Raw genomic sequence first — 23034 nt, 5'->3', positions numbered from 1 at the left:
CTGATGCTAAAATTACGCAAGTGATTTCCTTCTATGCATCACTAGTCGAATGCCCGTGCGTTGCCACGGGAGATATCAAAAAATAATGATGTAACCAATCAAATCATTGCACTATTCAATGTTTGATGTGCTTACTTTGGGTATAAGATAATCTGATCGGTTTGGTTATAGCAAATACATTATTTATTTAGGCGTATCATAGAAGTTCTATGATCGCTAAGTTTTATGAATAAGTTTTTTATGATGACTTTTAAAGACTAAAATTGAATCAGAAACTTAAGTGTCAACTCTATTACTTTTACAATTTATTTCCTTGTCCGCGTCACACCATTTTAATTGCGTCGCAGACAAAAGATTTATTGAAGCAATCTGTTACCTGGTGTAATTGGCAGTGAAGATCATTAGGATTCCATGTACAGTCTAGGTACATCGGCCAACGCCATAAAGATTAGAGGCACGTGCATGCCACAGGAAAGAAAAGTTAATGACTAAATTTGGCACTTTATTTGAAACAAAATATTTAGATATTAAATGGCGCCAATAAATAGTACTCCCTCCTTTCTAATACTACTTATCTGATTTTCATCTCACAACTTTAATAATTATTATCACTTATTGTATGTCTACAAAATTAGTATAAACATGTATGAAATAAAATTGTTTTGCATGAAAAATAAGACAATACAATTTATAAATGTCCAATGCATGTACTTTTGTATATAGAAATGACCAAAGTCGCACAAGCAAAGTCAGGGACATTATATTTCATGGAGGGAGTACCTAAATCAAAAGTCTGCTTCATGTTTTGCTTAAAGGTATATGTCATCCCCTTGAAACATGAATAATGACTTTTGACCAACAGAACCATATACCAAATCTTTCATATGCTTGGTTACAATTTACAAAATATAACAATAACACACCATCCCTTAAAAAAACAATGGCACACCAAGATAGATGGTTTCTCCTTTACAATAGCAAATATAAGTAGAAGGTAAAGAAGCCTTATATTACAGCGTCATGAATACTTACGCCAGTGTGAAGCTGTCCATCTAATGGCTACACAACTCTTTGATCTGGTTCACTAAATTGGGAAATCAAGAAGTTGAATTTTCTTTTCAGTTGATCCCAAAATATTTGCACAAATCCATCAGTTAATTAGTGAAACCTGACCCTGATCATCATACCTTGAAGGCTAGGAGTAATTAAAGGGAAGTACTTAAGGAATGTTAAAATCCTAATATGAAAGCTTAAGAGCGTAGCAACATATCTACAATAAGTAGCATTGACGGTCCAATATGAAAGCTCAGTAGCATATCTTATCTGTTTTGTTGCACTTGTGAAAGATTAGAAAACCGTATTTAAATTATAATGATAAACTCATGTATAACTACATTATGAATGTTGGCACTTATGTAAGAGTACTAAGAGTCAAACTCATTCAATATGTTTGAAAAAAATGGAATGAGAAATTTGAAACGTGAGATCATAGATGATGAATCCGCAACAAGTGCCCTCTCCATTTTTACGAAGCTCAACAATATGGAATGGGGCAACCTCAAAATCTGCAAAAGATTGCTAAACAAATATTAGAATCATTAGTGTAAATGAACATATAAAATGTGTGATAATGTAGCTAGCTGTTTTATCTCTAGGAAATAAAGACTTTTGATGGCATGAGCATATACATACAGAATGTAATACGCATATATCAAGCAAAGAAAGTACGTACTATGATCTTATATTAATATTCCATGATGATATTTTATCATTATCATTAATAAAATAGCCTGTAGAAAAGTATTCTTTCTCTTGGTCAGACCATGCTATACCCATCAGTACTTCCATTGTTAGTGAATAAGCACTAATCATAACATGAAAGTGTAGGAACAAACTTGTTTTGTTGACCAGAAATAAATTACCTTGTTCTTCTTGCTCACCAAAATCTTCCCCTAGATTTTTCATATTTATCTGCATAAGTCATTCTTAGAGCTACGGGATGCATGAGGAAACCGTAGTCAGAGCTAGAGGATACAAAGAGGAAAACTACATGAACACAACGTGTCCTGGGTCCTCTCCTGCCACCCTGGCTACTGCTGCCCTACACTCGTGCGCACGCCGCTCCGCAGATGTCCCAAGCATCGACCACGTGCCCCAGCCGCGCCCTCCGCTAGCCCCACGAGCAGCTGGCAGCCGTCACCGTCGCCCTCGGCTGCGATTCTGCGAAGCCGAGACGAGCGGTCTTGCCCTGGCCATCATCTTTTGGGACTCTGATTTTTTGTACGCACAGGCACAGAGGATGTTCCAGATATATGGGTTGATACTTCTGTTGTGCTTTTGCCTATCATTATTACTCTTACACACACATAGCCACATGTGCTTTCAATCTTATGGACACCAACTTGTGTTCTAATTTGACCATGTAGGTGTCCAAACGTGAATAATAATGCAAAAGAAAAATAGGTTGAGGAACAGAGGATTGCGTGCCTGCAGCTTGAAGAGCGACTTGGGGGCGTCCTGGCAGTCGGGGCGAGTGGGGCTAGATCAATGAGTATATCCGCATCGTTGTAGCAGGATGCTAAGAACATCATCCCTCCTGTTCATTCCGATCCCTATCGGCCAAATTGAAGAAGATCGATCCAAACGACGATGATTGGGACGTCATACCAGATGAGGGTTGATCACCAGGCAGAGACGGATCATGATCGAGATGCTCTGATTCATCTCCTCATTAATCTGTGTGATGTGTGTTCCAGAGAGAGAGAGATTACCACAACGCAACATGGATAGACATAGAAGAATTAGACCATCGTTTTGCTCTCTTTCTCAGGCCACGACTACTCCGTTGTTCCCTGGCCACTCATGCTCTCTAGAGACATGGGAAGCGGCTGGCGCTGTGTGAGGGCGACGGAGGGTGCCGGTGGATCGTGTATTGGCGGTTGACTCTGCCCTGCCGGGGCTCGCAAACTTCATTGGCCACATCGACTGACCCCGTTCGCAAGGCGGAAGAGCAAAGGTGACCGCCCGAAGGAAGGAGGAAACAGGGGTGTGGTGTGGGCGTGTGACTGCAGATGGAGAAGGGGAACCAGCGGCGGAGCAGACGGAGGCCGTTCGTGAGAGGAAGTGAAAGAGGAGGGTCGTGGGGGTGTTGAGCGGGCGCCTTAGGGATCGTGGGAGCGTTTTCTTTTTCTTTTTCTTTTTATCTTACCTGAAAAGTGGGAATCATAGGGGGTGGGAGGCTGGTTGGTTGTGAACGTGGATTCTTTCCTAGCGATCTTTTAGGTGCGGGATCTCTCGAGGGGAGGAGCGAAAGAGGAGGGATCGAAGGAGGTCGAACCATCACGACGTTCGATCCCCTTTAATAGTAGAGATGTCCTGCCTCCTGCCGCTTCTAAACTCAAACACACGCACACGAAGCCTCATCGCGGATCATCTAAAAAATTACAGGCGCTACAATCAGATGCCCCCGCTGCCGTCCTTGGGAACGGCTCGCCGCCCGGCGGTCCTCCACTCGACCACTGCCTTACGCACACCGGCTTCTCCTTACGCGTTGAGTCCGCAACTACCGGGTCGTGCGGGAGAGTGCGGATCACGTGGCTTGAGGCGGTCGGGGATGCGGGGATCCAGGTGTCGGCGGCGGATCTCGCCGGATCCGTTGAAGGCGACGGCGGTGATGGCTTGCGGCGAAGCGAGGCGACACAGAGTAGCCCGGGGAGGACGCGGCGCTTCTGTCGGTGCTGGGAAGATGCGGAGGCGACCGGATCTGGGGCGGCAGCGGCGGTTGCGGTTGCGGTTGCAGAAGACTTCGGTGGCAGTTCTTCTCCAGCATTTCCGACACCAACAAGGCCGCCGGGAGGTCCCGGCTCGCCAACCAGCAACTGGACGGCAAAGCCTGGTGACGCGTGGGCGGAACCTCTTCCCACTGCTCCCGCGGGCGTTCAAGGGCATCAAGCAGATGGAGTTCATCAAGACCTGTATTCTTTTGCCCCCTTTTGTGAAAGGTAAAGAATGTTGCTGGAGACTATACAACATATGTGCTATACAAGCAACCTCCCCAGCCGTGTACCAAGACTTCATCAAGACCACGACCGAGATTTGAAGAAACAGGTATGTATGTTCTGAATAAGTTGTCTCTGTCAGATGTTGGTATGGTTGCCTTGTTGATCACATTAATACAATTCCCGAATGTAGTGCTGACCTTGATGAAAAAAGGAACATCTGCCCTGAAAACTGCATAGAGGCGGCACTGAAACTATCCCAGGGCTGGGCTACAGTTAAACAGAGCTTCTTGAACTTTACTGAAGGTCGTAGCCCCGTCGAAGGCAATGTCAATGTAGATGCTGATGTCAAAGCCCTTGTTGTCAACCCCTTGCTACAAAAGCTAACGGATTTTCTTTCCAGACTGAAGGTACCGACAAACTTCTCATGGTTGCTCCTTGTGTTTGCCTGTGGTTGCTAACTTGATATTCAATTACCTCATGACTGCAGGCATACCCTTACATGAGCGACAATGATTATTCTGCTTTTTTGCAAACCACGCAAGATTTTTGCAGCGACAGGACCATGACCCCTCAAGAAATTTACAAAAACGTGCCTATTAGTTCTTCTGAAACTGTGTGCTAAGTAATTTTGCAGTGATTTCTCTGAAGAAGATTTGAAATAATGGGGTGTTTGATTCATAATTCCTTCTTCGTAGGTGAAGAGATGTATAAGTAACAGTCAAGTTGTTGGAATAGTTTGTGGATAATTATCTCCCTACAGACCTAAAGGTACATTTTCTCAACAAGAAAACAACATTCAGTTTATTAACTCATGTGTGACGTGATGGTCTCCTTGGTTCCCATTTGTAGGCCTTTCTAAGGGTTAAAGCATATGATAATCACAACTTGGATGGTATCCATATGAAAGAAGGTGCGCATAAGTTTTCTACCCTCCTGCCTTGAATACAAACAGTTCCCAGGTTCTTTGTTTCAGCATTCACCTATGGTAACCAGATGCAAGTATCCATCCTTTTTCTATGAATTACTCCCAAAAATGAAATTTGCAGTCCACAACTTGAGCTATTATTTGTTTATTTTTTTACTGCTTGCTTCCTAGCTATTGATCAGTACATGAATATCGTCATGCTATCATTCAGCAGCCGGATCAGTAAGTTCATATATGTACTATTTTCTGATCAAGTAACTTCATATATGTACTCATCTCTGATAGGTAACATCATTATGCCGCCGCTTGAAGATAAACAAGCATTTACTCTTTATTCAGTTAATAAACTATTGTTTGTTTATTTTTTTCTTGCGCAAAGCTCTACACAGGAGGTGCATTAAAAAACTATATGGTGATGATCCTGAGCATGATGATCTGTTGGTGAGTCAGAATAATTCTTACAGATCGAAGTTAGCACCTATCGATGTGGGTTTAAAAAATATGAAATTATGAGAATAGACAAAAACGCTCATCGTTAAAATTATTTGTGTATTTTTAAGTAGAGTTGTCGAATGTGGTGGTATCCATATGACTGGTGTCGTGGATATAAATTGTCTTCTTAGGATGAGTTAGGTTGTCGAATTTCATACCAGGCTTGAGCTTGATAATGATATTTACTTTTAATGGGCTTTGTAATGTGCTTTCATTGAATTATGTCAGTAGAGATGCACAATGTGGGTACCTCAACTCGCTGTTATTGGGGTAGTAGAATGAGTCCTCGAGTTGCTAAATGTTTTTTTATATATAAGTACTGCATGCCTGATTATTCTTATTGTGATAGGACTAGGGTTCCTACCAGGCCTCCGGCATAGATTGTATGGGCAAGGAGGAGGGGGGCGAGGGCCGGAGCGGGCGCGCCGGCGGACAGGCGCCGTCGCGGCTAGGGTTAGAGGCGGCGGCGGCTAGGGTTCCGGCTCCTCAGGGAGCCGGGCAACAGAAGATTATAATATCTTTATTGCTTCATCTCAACGGTGTCTTACAACTAGTATTTATAACTTTAGCCTAAGATAACTTGCCTAAGATAACTTGTGGGCCAAGCCCCTAATACTAATGCTCAGTGGGCCTCTTCCTAGTATAGACCAAGCTGGTCATAACATCTCTCCCCGCCTACGCAAACAGCTCGTCCTCGAGCTGAAAGTCTGGATAGTGTTGGCGAAAATCCTCACGCTGCTCCCAAGTAGCCTCCTCCTCCGGAAAGCCCGCCCACTGAACGAGGACGAACCAGACGCCACGACGGAGCTGTGCCTGCAACACCTTGGCTGGCTCTGGAAGAATGCGACCATCGGCGGTTGGCGGAAGCGCCGGAGAAGCCGCCGGTGGCTCGCCACGAAAAGGCTTGAGCAGCCCCACATGGAAGACGTCGTGGATGCGAGCGCGTGCTGGAGGCTGAAGACGATAGGCCACCTTCCCAATGCGCTCCAAGATAGGGAAGGGCCCGGCGTAGCGAGGCCCGAGCTTGCGCTTGGCGCGAGGGTCAAGCGACTGCGTAGAGCGGTGGAGAAGGCGCAGCCAGACCCAGTCACCCACCGCGAACTCCGCCTCGCGGTGATGATCATCGTAGTAATGCTTGGCCAGCTGCTGGGCCTGAAGGAGACGCTGACGGACCTCAGCAAGCATCTCGTCGTGGGTGCGGATAAGGTCACCCGCAACCGCTGTCCGAGTCATCTCCGGGTCCACCGGTAGTATAGGCGGGGGTGGTTGACCATAGACCACCTCAAACGGCGTAGCGCGCAGGGCCGAGTGATAGAGGTGTTGTAGCAGTACTCCACCCAAGAGAGCCAGTCCACCCAAGCGCGAGGCCGATCACCTGTCACACAACGCAAATACATGGCAATGACCTTGTTAACCACCTCGGACTGACCGTCTGTCTGAGGATGGAACGCCGTACTCAGGCGGAGCTGGACACCCGCCATCCTGAAGAGGTCGCGCCAGACATGGCCCGTGAACACGGGGTCCCGATCACTGACGATCGAAGCAGGGAACCCGTGTAGACGGACAATGCCGTCGAAGAAGGCCCGGGCCACGAACGCCGCCGTGTACGGATGGCCGAGCGCGATGAAGTGGGCGTACTTGGAGAAGCGGTCGACCATCGTGAGGATGACCGACTTGCCGCCCACCTTGGGGAGGCCCTCGATGAAGTCCATGGAGATATCCGCCCAGACCTGAGACGGCACCTTCAAGGGCTTAAGTAACCCAGCCGGCCGTAGGGTCTCCGTCTTGTTGCGCTGGCATGTCTGACAAGACCGAACCCAGTCGCGAACCAGGGCACGATCGCCAGGGATGTAGAAGTTGGCGCGAAGACGATGGAGGGTTTTCTGCACACCCTCATGACCTGCCGAGTGGGCCAGCTGTAACACCTGGTGACGGAGATCATCATGCGCCGGAACAAAGATCCGGCGCCCATGGAGAAGCAGTCCGTCAGAGAAGCGCCACGGCTCCTCCAGGTCGCCGGTCGTGAGCTGCTGCCGAAGAAGGACGGCGTCGTCGGCCGTCGCAGTTGCGCGGCGGATGTCGGCGAAGAGACCGAACGTCGGCCCGGAGCGGATGCACAGGACCGCCCCGGCGGACTCGTCGACGGAGGCGATGTCGGAGTCGCGACGGGACATCGCGTCGGCCACGATGTTAAGGCGGCCCGGCCGATACTCGACGGAGAAGTCGAAGTCAAAGAGCTTGCTGATCCACTAGTGTTGTGGCACGGTCGACAGCCGTTGGTCCAGCAAGAACTTCAGGTTGTAGTGGTCCGTGCGAATGTGGAAGGACCGTCCCCACAAGTACGGCCGCCAATGACGAACGGCCTGCACAAGGCCAATGAGCTCCCGCTCGTATGCCGCCAGCTTGAGATGGCGAGGAGCGAAAGGCCGGCTGAAGAAGGCGAGGGGTCCATCGCCCTGATGAAGCACGGCGCCGAAACCAGCGCCCGAGGCGTCACAGTCCACCATGAATGGGCGGTCGAAGTCGGGCATCTGGAGGACGGGGCCCGTCGTGAGGGCCCCCTTGAGGGCCTCGAACGCCGTCGTCGCCGCGTCGTCCCAAGTGAAAGCGTCGCGGCGAAGCAACCGCGTGAGGGGCGCCGCGATGAGCCCGAACTCTCGGATAAATTTCCGGTAGTAGCCGGCGAGGCCGAGGAACCCGCAGAGAGCCCGCGGCGAGCGAGGTGTCGGCCATGCGGAGACGGCCGCCACCTTGTCGGCGTCCATAGCCACCCCGTCGTCAGAGATGACATGGCCGAGGTAGGCGACGGTAGGTGTCCCGAACGAGCACTTCGAGCGCTTAAGGTGGAGGTGGTGCGCCCGAAGCTCGTTGAAGACGATGGCGACGTGCTGGAGGTGCTCAGCCCAGGTGGCGCTGTAGATAAGAATGTCATCAAAGAAAACAAGCACAAACCGTCGTAAGTAGGGCCGGAGGACGTCGTTCATCAGGGCCTGGAAAGTCGCTGGGGCGTTGGCGAGGCCGAAGGGCATCACCAAGAACTCGAAGTGGCCATGGTGGGTGCGAAACGCCGTCTTGGCGATGTCGTCTGGATGCATACGCACCTGATGATAGCCTGACCGGAGATCGAGCTTGGTGAAGAAGCGCGCCCCATGGAGCTCATCCAAGAGCTCGTCGACCACCGGTATAGGGAACTTGTCCTTGAGCGTGAGCGCGTTCAGGGCGCGGTAGTCAATGCAGAAACGCCAAGTACCGTCCGACTTGCGGACGAGCAGCACCGGGGCGGTGAAGGGTGACGTGGAGATCCGGATGATGCCCGCGGCGAGCATCAGGGCACACTGGCGCTCCAACTCATCCTTCTGCAGCTGAGGGTAGCGGTAGGGCCGAACCGCCACAGGAGGGGTACCCGGCATGAGGTGGATATGATGGTCGTACACCCGGGCGGGCGGAAGACCCCGTGGCTCGTCGAAGAGGTCGCTGTGTTGCTGCAGAAGGGAATCCAGCAGGGGTTGCTCGGCCTCCGAGGACGCAGCGACCAGCTGGAGATGGGGCATGGCCGGCGCAGCGCCCCCAAGGCCGTCCCACCAGACGCGGCGGCCCAGCCGCCAGAACGTCATCATGAGCGCGTCGAAGTCCCATAAGATGGAACCGAGGGTCCGTAGAAAGTCCACCCCGAGGATGAAGTCGAAGCAGCCGAGGTCGATCCCTGCACATGTAATGGAGAAGTGTTCGCCACCAATGGAGATGGGAACATCACGGACGAGCCCATGACACCGGAGGCGATCGCCGTTCGCCACCGTGATCCGCAGGTGCTCCCCGCCCGTCGTCGGAAGGGCTAGCCGACGCATGGTCGCCTCGGGCAAGAAGTTATGGGTGGAGCCAGTATCCAGTAGGGCCACCAGCCGCTCGCCATGGATCGTCACCGGCAGCAGCATGGTCCGCTCGCCACGGATGCCGGCGAGGGTGTGGAGGGAGACGACGCACGCCGTCGCTGTGGGATCCGTGGGCGCGTCCGCGGCCGCCTTCGGTGATGGTGTCGCGTCGGTCGAGTCGTCCGCCTCGGTGTAGTCGACCGTCTCCAAGTAAAAGAGGCGGGGGCAGACATGGGTCGGCGTGTAGGGCTCATCGCAGTTGAAGCAGAGTCCCTGACGGCGACGCTCCTGCTGCTCCGCCGGTGACAACCGGCGAAAAGTCCGTGTGGTGGCCGGGGGCGTGGTCGTCGCGGCTGGAGGAGGCCGGCCCGGTGCTGGAGGAGTCGGCGCGGGTCGGCTGGGCTGGCGGCCGCCTCGTCCGGGCTGTTGCTGCAGTGCCTGGGCCCGCTGCTCGAAAGCTCGGGCGTAGTACATGGCCGTCTGGAGGTCGGGGGATCCCGGAGCTCGACGTCCACGCGAATATGGTCCGGCAGACCGCGCACAAATAACTCGGCGCGCTGAATCCCGGAGACGCTCAGCGCGTGGCACGCCAGGGCCTGGAAGCGGTCGGCGTAGTCCTGAACAGTGGAGGTGAACTGTAAACGGTCGAGGGCCGCCAGGCGGCTCCCGCGGATAGGAGGCTCGAACCAGACAAGTGTGGGATCGAAAGTATGTCTAGAGGGGGGGTGATTAGACTACTTGACCAAATAAAAGCTTAACCTTTTCCCAATTTTAGTTCTTGGCAGATTTTAGCTATTTTAGGACAAGTCAAGCAATCATCACACAATTCAAGCAAGCATGCAAAGAGTATATTGGCAGCGAAAAGTAAAGCATGCAACTTGCAAGAATATAAAGGGAAGGGTTTGGAGAATTCAAACGCTATTGGAGACATGGATGTTTTTCCCGTGGTTCGGATAGGTGGTGCTATCCTACATCCACGTTGATGGAGACTTCAACCCACGAAGGGTAACGGTTGCGCGAGTCCACACAGGGCTCCACCCAAGGGCAACGGTTGCGCGAGTCCACGAAGGGCTCCACCCACAAAGGGTCCACGAAGAAGCAACCACCCACAAAGGGTCCACGAAGAAGCAACCTTGTCTATCCCGCCATGGCCATCGCCCACGAAGGACTTGCCTCACTAGCGGTAGATCTTCACGAAGTAGGCGATCTCCTTGCCCTTACAAACTCCTTGGTTCAACTCCACAATCTTGTCGGAGGCTCCCAAGTGACACCTAGCCAATCTAGGAGACACCACTCTCCGAGAAGTAACAAATGGTGTGTAGGTAATGAACTCCTTGCTCTTGTGCTTCAAATGATAGTCTCCCCAACACTTAACTCTCTCTCATAGGATTTGGATTTGGTGGAAAGAAGATTTGAGTGAAAAGCAACTTGGGAAGGCTAGAGATCAAGATTCATATGGTAAGAATGGAATGTCTTGGTGTTGTCTATCCCGCCATGGCCATCGCCCACGAAGGACTTGCCTCACTAGCGGTAGATCTTCACGAAGTAGGCGATCTCCTTGCCCTTACAAACTCCTTGGTTCAACTCCACAATCTTGTCGGAGGCTCCCAAGTGACACCTAGCCAATCTAGGAGACACCACTCTCCGAGAAGTAACAAATGGTGTGTAGGTAATGAACTCCTTGCTCTTGTGCTTCAAATGATAGTCTCCCCAACACTCAACTCTCTCTCATAGGATTTGGATTTGGTGGAAAGAAGATTTGAGTGAAAAGCAACTTGGGAAGGCTAGAGATCAAGATTCATATGGTAAGAATGGAATGTCTTGGTGTCAACACATGAGTAGGTGGTTCTCTCTCAGAACATATGAGTTGGAATGGTGTGTGTGTTCTGATGGCTCTCTCACTGAATGAGAAAGAGGTGGAGGGGTATATATAGCCTCCACACAAAATCCAACCGTTACACACAATTTACCAATCTCGGTGGGACCGAATCAGAAAACTCGGTCTGACCGAAATAGTAAACCTAGTGACCGTTAGGAATTTCGGTGGGACTGACATGCAACTCGGTAGGACCGATTCGGTTAGGGTTTGGGCATAATGTAATCTCGGTGAGACCGATTACACAAACTCGGTGAGACCGAATTTGGTAATTAGCTAACCAGAAAGTTCGTCAGGCAAACTCGGTGGGACCGATTTGCTCTTTCGGTGAGACCGAGTGGAACTCGGTGAGACCGAAAAGTTACAAAGGGGAAACACTGAGTTTACATTGCAAACTCGGTGGGACCGATTCACTCTTTCGGTAAGACCGAAAAGTTATGAAAGGGAAACAGAGAGTTTGCAACCCCATCTCGGTGGGACCGAAATCCTTATCGGTAGAACCGAATTGCTAGGGTTTGGCAGTGGCTAATGACAAGTGAAACTTGATGGCGCCGGATAGGAAGAATCGGTAGGACCTAGTTTGGCTTAGAGTTTAGGTCATATGTGGATATGGGAAAGTAGTTGAGGGTTTTGGAGCATATCACTAAGCACATGAAGCAAGAGGCTCATTAAGCAACACCTCATCCCTCCTTAATAGTATTGGCTTTTCCTATGGACTCAATGTGATCTTGGATCACTAAAATATAAAATGAAGAGTCTAGAGCTTTTGAGCTTGAGCCAATCCATTGTCCTTAGCATTTTGAGGGTTCCACTTTCACATCCATGCCATGCCATGTTAATCATTGAGCTTTTCTGAAATAATTATCTTGGAATAGTATTAGCTCAATGAGCTATATGTTGTTATGAATTACCAAAACCACCTAGGGATAGTTGCACTTTCAATCTCCCCTTTTTGGTAATTGATGACAACATATAGATCAAAGCTTTGACAAATGATAATAAGCATGAAATATATCATCGCTTTGAGAGGTATGTGATAAGTAAGAGCTCCCCCTAAATTTGTGCATATTTAAAATTTGCTTTGGACTGCAAATGCACAAAGAGTTAGAATCATGGGTTACTCTTCTATGTCACATACATCTTGGTGGAGCGCTCAAAATGATAAGATTGAAATGCATGCACTCATCACCAAGAATAGTGAATGATCACAAACGATAGATAGAATTAATATTTAAGCAAGCATTAAGCAAACATTAAGTGTAGCTTATGATCAAACACATGATCATCGATGTCTCACAAGCATAAGGACGTAGTATCTCACACACAAGCAAACAAGGTTCGAAAAACCACCAAATAAAGTAAGAGAGAAAAGCAACACACTCTCTCTCTCTCAAAGCCTATGATCTATACATCTTCTCCCCCTTTGGCAACAAGTTGCCAAAAAGTTCCTAGAAAATGCATAGCACTAGATCGACGCTCAGGCTTGATCTTCAGGTGGTGGTGGAGTCCAGAGCACTCCAAGGACAAAGCCTTCGGTAGACGTGGTCGGAGTCGAGGCTGAAGTGGATGCTGGAGCTGGTGGAACGGAGGCTGTGGCTGGTGTAGACGTTGTAGCTCTGGTGTCAGCAACTGGCAGTGCAGACGACCTCGGACCTCGTGGCACCCTCGCAAACGCATGAGTCGTGGTCCTGCCTCTCCTCTCATTCATGTCCTCCTGGAGCTGCTCCACTGCAGACTGAACTTCTGTTATCTTGATGTCCAAGTCATAGAACCTCTGTTCCATGATCCTCTCTAAACTCGCCTGGTTCTGAGTCAGGGTGGCTATACTCTGCTCAATCCGCAGGGTGGACGCAATCAAGTAACTGAGCTGCTCTTGTTTGGTTTTCAGGAAGTAATCAGATGCCTCCGCTTGAGTAGGCATCCTGGCAGCTTTCTCCTTCTTCGCCTTCTCCTTCTGAGCTTGTGCATAGGTAGATGATGGTTCATTCTCTGTCATCACAACTTCATTGTTCTCGAAATCTGGACGGATGGGCAGGTGTTCCTTATCCAACAAATATACGCCCGTGCCCATCTTGGAGTTGATGAGCTCCTGAATCTGAGGGGCATATCCACAGCTCCTCTTCTGATCTGCCGCAGTCCTTTTGATTGTTTCCACTATAAGGCTCATAATTTTGAATTTTTGACGCACGTCAAAAACATGAAGCAAATTGATCGTGTGACCTCTGATCATCTTGTGATCTCCAGACTTGGGAAGAAGGGTGTGCCTAAGGATCCATTTGATCGTAGGCAATCCTGAGAGCAGATAATGCACTGAGCCAAACTTGAACGTGTCAAGTGCTTCATTCGGAATCTCCTTGTACATGTTGGACATGGAGTTGTGGTCCATCTTTTTCTTGCCATAAATGTCCAGGTCATCTGCTTGCTCCTCTGGGGCATTGATCAGCTTCGCCCATTCCTCAACAGTAGAGTGGTACCTCGTACCCTCAGACATCCATGTAATCCTCCCATCTGGATAAAAGTGAGCTGTGGAGTAGAACTGCATGATGAGTTCCTCATTCCATTTTGTGAGCTTTTGCCCAACAAAGTGCTCTACTCCACACGCCTTAAAGTTGTCCTGAACTCCTGGGTAGTACTCTTCATTATCCTTGATATAGGTCCAGTCGACCCATCTCATGTCACATACAATTGGCTTCTTGTCAAGTAGCACTGTCTCATAGAAATCCTGTTGCTCCTTTGTATGAAACCTGTAGTCCACTGCAGTCCTTCTCCTAGAAGCATATGGATCTGCTTCTCTCCACTTCCTGAGCCCTGAGTCTCTCCTGAGCTTCATATCCTCAGCCACAGGATGAGCATCGTTATGGTCTGGGATCTTGGGCTTGAGCTTCCGAAGGACACTCTCTTCCTCTTCCTCTACAACAGTCTCAGGTACTGGGGCCTTGTTCTTCTCAGTGGCTGGGATGCTTCTTGTGTTTCTCTTTGGTGCACTCTTAGGCTTAGATGCAGCCTTAGGTGCTTCCTTGGGCTTGGATGCAGCTCCCCCTGACCTTATGGCATCTCCCATAAGTTTGGCTGCCTTGGGCGCTGGTGCAGCTGCCTCTTCTTCCTCCTCCTCTTCTACCATGATGGAGGCCTTCCCAAGCACTCTAGCCACAGTCTTCTTCACTCTCTCTTTCCTTTTCTTGCCCTCAGCTGCAACGGGCTCAATGAGAGCAGGCTTCTCAGTTGAGGCTCTAGCCTTTGACATGGGCTGCCTGCCTGCCGGCCTTTTGATTTTCAGGCCTAGCTTTGAGCCTTGAGCTGGCTCAACTCTCTTGGAAGTGGCCTCTTCCTCTGCCACATAGTCCTCATCTTCAGAATCCGAGGTTTTCTTCTTCCTTTGTCTCGTGGCAGCTTTAGGTAGGTTGCTGGGTGTGCTCCTGCTGCCATCATCTGAGAAACTTGAGGGGCTAGTGCCCTCACTCAACTACACTTGCTGCTCTGACAAGTTTTGGCTGTCACTCTGGTCTGACATGTTGCAAACTGACTGCTGACCCTGTGAATAGATTATAGAGGAGATAGAGTGGATGAGCATCACAAAATGCAGAGATTTTTGCAAAAAGAATGATTCAAAAACTTAGTTTTAGTTTCCCACTGAAATCATCTCGGATCTACCGATTTTCAAACTCGGTGATACCAAAGCAGTTTTGGAATCTAAACTAGTGAACTCGGTAGGACCGAGTCACAGTTCGGTGGCACCGAGACTGCTAGGGTTTCACTGAGTTCAAAAATCGGTCACACCGATAAGTAATTCTCGGTCAGACCGAGTCTCACTTGTGCAATGGCATAAGCCAAATCGGTGGGACCGAGTTTTTCAACTCGGTGGGTCCGAGATGGTTTCGGCGGAAACCTAAACCTAGAATTTTCGAATCAAACCTAATCTATGAGCGTTTTGACTAGACAGAAGTTTATCAAACGTGGCCAGAAACAATGTGATCACAATGTGCTAGGAATCAGATTGAGGAATAGCACAAAGATCAATTCCATACCCTAGTTCGGCGGGGACTTGCTACGGCGGCAACGGCGGGGCAGAAATCCCGTTGACGGTGACGGAGACCAGCGACTGGAGGCTGCTGGCGGCGAGAAGACGATCCGAAGACCTCGAGGGCAGAGCAGGCTATCGCGCGGGCGAAGGGGTTCGGAGAAATTTCTAAATTTTGCCCGTGACTATATATAGCCCGACCCTGTCGGTGTGACCGAGTTGAACAACTCGGTGGCACCGAGATTCATAACTGCGTGCAGTTACTGAAACTCGGTGAGACCGAAAGGTTCAAATCGGTTGCACCGAGATTGAAAACTTAGATCAACTTAATGATCTTGATAGGACCGAAAGTGGAGTATCGGTCAGACCGAGAATCATAAAGAGGTTTTGGAAGTTTAAGTCTATGACGAATCGGGGACTCCGAGCGCTCCTCACACAGAGTGGTTCGAATCTGACTTGATCAAATTTTGTGATGCAGCATGAATAGAGATTGAGACGAGAAAAGCATAGATAGCTAGAGGAGGTTCTTAGGCATTCTTGTCCATCCACTTGGCAAAAGAAAATAAAGCCGAACAATCAAAGCAACAAGTGGATGTCCTCGAATGAGTAAAATATGCAATCAGCATGCTCACACAATAAGATAGCAAATGAAATATGTGGCAAAGCATGCACAACCAATTCTAGCAACTATCAAGCAATTTGCGATGACTAGGTCATCTATATATGAGTATATTGACTTAGGAGTCAAGTGAGAACACTTGATCGTAGGTCATACTCATTGTTTAAGCTTAAGTGGGGTTACCACTTTTACATAAAGCATTGTTTTGTTCACATCTTTAGAGTTGCTTTAGCTCAGTCTTAGAGTAAAGCTCCCCCTAGATGTGATATCCCCCCTAAGAGGGATGAACTAACCTTGGGTTTTGTCGATGATGACTTCATGTAGACATTAAAGATGTGGATGCTCAATGTTGATGTAGATCTCTTGGAGCTATCCATTTGAGTGAATTGCACTTTCAATACCTACATGGGTTAGTCCCACAAGGAACAAACAAGGATATCCATAGACATAGAGTGATGCACACAAAAGATGATGTCCATGAAAACTTTTAGGTTACCTTGTCCCTTGTCTTACCAACAAGAGGGTTTGTGACTCCTTGAACTAGTGCAAGATGTGGAAGTTGATTGCACTTGTTCTTGCCAAAATGATAAGAGTGAAGTATGTTGGCGGAGTCACCCTCAAGAACTCTCTAGTTCTTCTTCTTTTGGATCCACATCATCTTGATGGGAATCCTTGGAGTTGTAGTCGTACTTGATGAAGTGGAACTTGAAGAAGTCTTGGGAATCCACTTGACTAAGGTCTTAGGAGCTTCTTCAAATGCATCAATTTCCTCTTGAAGCTTGTCCTTGCCTTTTTGCTCGTAGTCTTGTGGTGGAAGATCATCTTGAGCTTGTGTCCCCTTGAAAGAAGTATACTTCTCTTGTTGAGGGACAAACTTTGTCTTGGGGTATTGATCTTCTTCCCATTCAACTCCATTGGCATTGAACTTTCGTTCAAAACCAACACCTTGATTCTTCCGGTGCATTCCTTGCTTGCGCACAATTTCCTCGAATTGCTTACTCCCGGCAAGGCTTTTGTACACTCCTTTCTCTATAATTCCCTTCAATAAGCTATTTTCTTGCTCAAGTGTAACTTGGCTAAGAGAATCATTAGTGGAATCAAGAGAACTACTAGAAGCAACAATATTGAATTTAGCATTATCATTGTTACAACTAGAGGAAGAATCTTTCTTGTTAGACTTGACTTGAGGCATGTAAGTGGATAAGAGTAAACGCTTGGCAATGTAAGAACTTTTCTTGCGGAGATCATCATTGATTGCCTTTAAGAACTCATGCTCTTGCTCAAGATTGAGCTTTTCAAAGCGTAGTTTCTCATGAGCTCTTAAAAGTTCTCGATGATCTTCGAAGATAGTGTCATGAGCCAACTTAAGAGTTTTTAGCTCTTTAGTTAGAGCCTCAATATTCTCCTTATCATTGTCACTCGTTTTATCTTGATTAGCATGATTAATTGGTCTTTCATCATAGTATTCATCACTAGAGTTGCCACCAAGCAAATCATCACCTAACAAGTCATCTTCATCACTATTGAAATCAACATACTCGGGATGTGTTACCTTAGGACCTTTGGCCATGAAGCATCTTCCAACTCCTTCATTTGGTGAGTCAAATATGTCGTAGGAGTTGGTTGACACAAGTGCTAGACCGGCAACACCTTCATCTTGAGTATCTTCGGAGTCGGAGTGATAACTTCTCTCGGAGTGGCTGTCGGAGTCGGAGCCGGATACCCATTCACCAACATGAGCTTGATGTCTTCGTCTTGTGTAGCTCCTTGATGATTTTTCCTTCCTTTCCGAATCCTTGCTTCTCCGTGAGTATCTTCGTTCATAACGATCATCTCTACTCCTTCTCTCTCTTGGTGGTGATCCTTTGCTTCTTCTTTTTGGAGAATCTTCTCTTCTCTTGTAGGGAGCCGTACACTCATTGGAGTAGTGTCCGGGTCTTCCACAATTGTAACAGTTTCGCTCTCGACTAGAAGATCTTTTGTCATTGTAGGACCTTGACTTGGAGCTTCTATCTTTGCTTCTACTCTTGTAGAACTTGTTGAAGTTCTTCACCATTAAGCTCAATTCTTCATTGAAGTCTTGTTTCTCATTTGATGATGTAGGGGATTCACATGAGGCTTTATAGGCACCACTTGATTTGTTGTGAAGTTCCTCTTTATCATTAAGTGACATCTCATGAGCAACAATTCTTCCAATCACCTCCGTTGGCTTGAGATCTTTGTAATTGGGCATCATTTGGATCAATGTGCACACGGTATCATATTTTCCATCCAAGGCTCTTAGGATCTTCTTGATGATGAATTTATCGGTCATCTCTTCACTTCCTAAGCCGGCAATCTCATTTGTGATGAGAGCAAGCCTAGAGTACATTTCAGCGACACCTTCACCATCCTTCATCTTGAACTTGTCAAGTTGGCTTTGAAGCACATCCAACTTGGATTCCTTGACGGAGTCGGTACCTTCGTGCATATCAATCAAAGTGTCCCAAATTTCCTTTGCATTCTCAAGGCGACTGATTTTGTTGAATTCTTCGGGGCACAATCCGTTGAAGAGAATATCACAACCTTGAGCATTGTATTGCAACATCTTCAACTCATCCGCGGTAGCTTCACGGTTTGGTTCTCTCCCATCAAAGAAGTCACCTTGCAAACCAACACACACAATAGCCCAAACAGCGGGGTTATGTCCAAGAATATGCATTTTCATTTTATGCTTTCAACTAGCAAAATTAGTACCATCAAAGTAAGGACCTCTACGGTGATAATTTCCCTCGCTAGACGCCATACTCTCCTAGGTTGTGAAACCAAGGCTATGACCACCAAAAGCTATGGAGATCAAGCAAATGGAGACCAAAGCTCTGATACCACTTGTGGGATCAAAAGTATGTCTAGAGGGGGGGTGATTAGGCTACTTGACCAAATAAAAGCTTAACCTTTTCCCAATTTTAGTTCTTGGTAGATTTTAGCTATTTTAGGACAAGTCAAGCAATCATCACACAATTCAAGCAAGCATGCAAAGAGTATATTGGCAGCGGAAAGTAAAGCATGCAACTTGCAAGAATATAAAGGGAAGGGTTTGGAGAATTCAAACGCTATTGGAGACACGGATGTTTTTCCCGTGGTTCGGATAGGTGGTGCTATCCTACATCCACGTTGATGGAGACTTCAACCCACGAAGGGTAACGGTTGCGCGAGTCCACATAGGGCTCCACCCAAGGGCAACGGTTGCGCGAGTCCACGAAGGGCTCCACCCACAAAGGGTCCACGAAGAAGCAACCACCCACAAAGGGTCCACGAAGAAGCAACCTTGTCTATCCCACCATGGCCATCGCCCACGAAGGACTTGCCTCACTAGCGGTAGATCTTCACGAAGTAGGCGATCTCCTTGCCCTTACAAACTCCTTGGTTCAACTCCACAATCTTGTCGGAGGCTCCCAATTGACACCTAGCCAATCTAGGAGACACCACTCTCCAAGAAGTAACAAATGGTGTGTAGGTAATGAACTCCTTGCTCTTGTGCTTCAAATGATAGTCTCCCCAACACTCAACTCTCTCTCATAGGATTTGGATTTGGTGGAAAGAAGATTTGAGTGGAAAGCAACTTGGGAAGGCTAGAGATCAAGATTCATATGGTAGGAATGGAATGTCTTGGTCTCAACACATGAGTAGGTGGTTCTCTCTCAGAACATATGAGTTGGAATGGTGTGTGTGTTCTGATGGCTCTCTCACTGAATGAGAAAGAGGTGGAGGGGTATATATAGCCTCCACACAAAATCCAACCGTTACACACAATTTACCAATCTCGGTGGGACCGAATTAGAAAACTCGGTCTGACCGAAATAGTAAACCTAGTGACCGTTAGGAATTTCGGTGGGACTGACATGCAGCTCGGTAGGACCGATTCGGTTAGGGTTTGGGCATAACATAATCTCGGTGAGACCGATTACACAAACTCGGTGAGACCGAATTTGGTAATTAGCTAACCAGAGAGTTGGTCAAGAAAACTCGGTGGGACCGATTTGCTCTTTCGGTGAGACCGAAAAGTTACAAAGGGGAAACACTGAGTTTACATTGCAAACTCGGTGGGACCGATTCACTCTTTCGGTAAGACCGAAAAGTTATGAAAGGGAAACAGAGAGTTTGCAACCCCATCTCGGTGGGACCGAGATCCTTATCGGTAGAACCGAATTGCTAGGGTTTGGCAGTGGCTAATGACAAGTGAAACTCGGTGGCGCCGGATAGGAAGAATCGGTAGGACCGAGTTTGGCTTAGAGTTTAGGTCATATGTGGATATGGGAAAGTAGTTGAGGGTTTTGGAGCATATCACTAAGCACATGAAGCAAGAGGCTCATTAAGCAACACCTCATCCCTCCTTAATAGTATTGGCTTTTCCTATGGACTCAATGTGATCTTGGATCACTAAAATATAAAATGAAGAGTCTTGAGCTTTTAAGCTTGAGCCAATCCATTGTCCTTAGCATTTTGAGGGTTCCACTTTCACATCCATGCCATGCCATGCCAATCATTGAGCTTTCCTGAAATAATTATCTTGGAATAGTATTAGCTCAATGAGCTATATGTTGTTATGAATTACCAAAACCACCTAGGGATAGTTGCACTTTCAACAAGACAGAGCTCCCGGAAGCTCTCCCATGGTGGCATGCCGCCCTCGTCCTGCTCGAGCGCGTAGTACCAGGTCTGCGCGGCGCCGCGGAGATGATAGGATGCGAGCCAGGTATGATCTGAAGCGAGCGTCCGCTGCCCGCGAAAGAACTGCTCGCACTGGTTGAGCCAGTTGAGAGGGTCCTTCGTGCCCTCGTAGGTGGCGAAGTCCAGTTTGGCGAAGCGAGGGGGTGTCGGACCGCCGTGCCCGGGGATGGCTGCAGTCGGCGGCAGCGAGTGTGCCGGGTCGGGGATCTCCGGGGCGTAGGTCGCTGAGCCGGAGGGACGGTCAAACCGGAGGGAGGGCGTCGGGTGCCCCGGCGCCGTGGTATACACCGCGGCCGGCGACGAGCCGGCTACCCACGCGGGAATTGGCGATGGCGATGGCGGAAACTGCACCTGGTGCAGGGGCCGACCCGTGGGCCTGGGCGCGGGTGGTGATGTAGTCGACGATGACGGCGCCTGGAGGAGCTGCGGCGCCGCAGCCAGCGTCGAAGTAGCCGGCGGGGGCGCCTGGAGAAGCTGCTGGGAGGGGTCCCCCAGCGGTGTGGTGGCGGCCGGCCACGCGGGCCAAGGGTTCCCCGTGGTCGGGTAGTGCTGCAGTAGCAGCGGCGGTGGGGGCGGCCCTCCGTAGGGCGACTGGAAGGCCGGGGCGGCCCACGGAAGTGGCGGCGGCCCGTAGGCGGTGGTGGCGGCGCTCGGCGGCGGGGGCTGGTTCCCGGCGAGGTAGAGGCTGATGCCTTTGACCGCCTGGACGAGCTCCCGAAGGGTGCCCGAGACCTCCTCGGGCGAGAGGATGGGAGGCGGCTCTGCCGCGGTGGCAGTCGGCGTTGTCGGGGTGGCCGTCCCGGATGTGAGCGCCGGCATGGACGCGGACGAGGCTGGCGGCAGCGTAGGTGAGGCGGTGGTGTTTGGCAGCGGCGGCGGTGATGGAGGAAGCGACATGATCGAGCTGGTGTCTCTTGATACCAAATTAGTAGGACTAGGGTTCCTACCAGGCCTCCGGCGCAGATTGTATGGGCAAGGAGGAGGGGGACGAGGGCTGGAGCAGGCGTGCCGGCGGACAGGCGCCGTCGCGGCTAGGGTTAGAGGCGGCGGCGGCTAGGGTACCGGCTCCTCAAGGAGCCGAGCAACAGAAGATTATAATATCTTTATTGCTTCATCTCAATGGTGTCTTACAACTAGTATTTATAACTTTAGCCTAAGATAACTTGTCTAAGATAACTTGCCTAAGATAACTTGTGGGCCAAGTCCCTAATACTAATGCCCGGTGGGCCTCTTCCTAGTATAGACCAAGCCGGTCATAACATATTGCTTATTACTTCAGACTTTGTCTGCTAATTGTCTCAGCAAAAAATATATTAAGTGTTCCCTTTATATTTTATTTTTGTAGCCTCTATTATACTCTGCACCCCTACAAGAATGAAATTAGTTCATGTTCTTACATACTTATTTAAAGCATTTATATAAAAGGAATGTGGTAACGCATTTAAATGAGGGGATTATTATGCCTCCAACTTGTACTTACCATGGGTGAGTCAGGATTTAGGAGGCCTAATCTACTTATCCTGCAAAGTCGAGTGAATGAATCACGGGAGATGCTACTGCTACTGGTTGGAACGCTGATGATCGTGTGTGTGTGTGTGCTTGTTGCCGCTGCTTGCATGTGGATGAGTAGTATAGTGCACAGCTGCATGAGCTTGGGATGTATGTGCTTTGATACATTACTTTTTTTCGCTATGGGCTTAATATTCTACTCCATTTTCGAGGGATAAAAATGTTTGAGGCTACTATAGTATATGTGAATATACAATTATTCATTACTTGTTTTCTTACCATCTAATGTGTTTGGCATTTCTTCTTTTAGATTTACATCTCCTCTTTGTGCAGGAGGTACAAGGTCTCACCACATGTTGAAGGCTACTTTCAGTTATTTTATTTTCATTTTCATATTCATTTTTTACTGTATTTTTCTGCCTTACATGGATTTGAGGTGATTGGGTTGTAGGTCATGGGGAGCTTCACCATTATGTATTTTATCTATATTTAATATATCATTGTTGTTGTTACTTTTATTGTTTGATTACACAAAGTCATGGTAACACTGTATCTATAGATTGTGATACATGGAGATGCATTTTGCAAGGTTAATTGTTTACCCTAATTATTGATACTTTGATGGTTCCTAATTTAGTGGTTTACATTGAAGGTGCATAGCATCAACGAAAATATGATTAAGCTTAAGATATAAGGAGAAATAATGGTTATATATGAAAGCTAAATACGCATGATTTGTTGCTTCCGTAAAGGATGGTGTTATGATAATAGATCAAATATGCTCAATGTCTTCACATTTTGTTGGTATATGGATCCAGAGCCAATGACTCATAAGTTGTCTATGTGTGTGTTACTTAAGTGTCATGTTGTCATTCTCATCTTTCATCAATCCTCAGCTAGCAAGGTTGCAGAAGCAGTTCATAGAGGATCCCAAAGGAAAAGGAAAGATGTCAGAAGAGGATTCTGCTGAAAAAGGAAATCGGAAGGTATTATCTTTAAGGAAAATTAATGAACA

General features: G+C 48.3%; 1 long non-coding RNA gene across 4 annotated transcripts; it reads left to right on the top strand.

Moving 5' to 3' along the window:
- Positions 1–3319: 3319 nt before the first annotated feature.
- Positions 3320–22620, top strand: LOC125523716. Of its 4 annotated transcripts, none has more exons than XR_007290350.1 (5): positions 3320–4107; positions 4192–4408; positions 4489–4769; positions 4851–5367; positions 22353–22620. It is a non-coding gene; the product is annotated as an uncharacterized LOC125523716 (long non-coding RNA). The 4 variants fall into 4 exon arrangements; XR_007290352.1 differs by lacking the exon at positions 22353–22620 and having other exon boundaries at positions 3324–4107; positions 4851–4911; positions 5212–5673; XR_007290351.1 differs by lacking the exon at positions 22353–22620 and having other exon boundaries at positions 3325–4107; positions 4851–4911; positions 5306–5673.
- The last annotated feature ends 414 nt before the right edge of the window (positions 22621–23034 follow it).

This window comes from Triticum urartu, chromosome 7 (genome assembly GCF_003073215.2).
Source record: "Triticum urartu cultivar G1812 chromosome 7, Tu2.1, whole genome shotgun sequence".
Classification (NCBI taxonomy): domain Eukaryota; kingdom Viridiplantae; phylum Streptophyta; class Magnoliopsida; order Poales; family Poaceae; genus Triticum; species Triticum urartu.
Note: the sequence above shows the minus strand (reverse complement) of the source record. Positions and strands in the feature narration are given on the sequence as shown.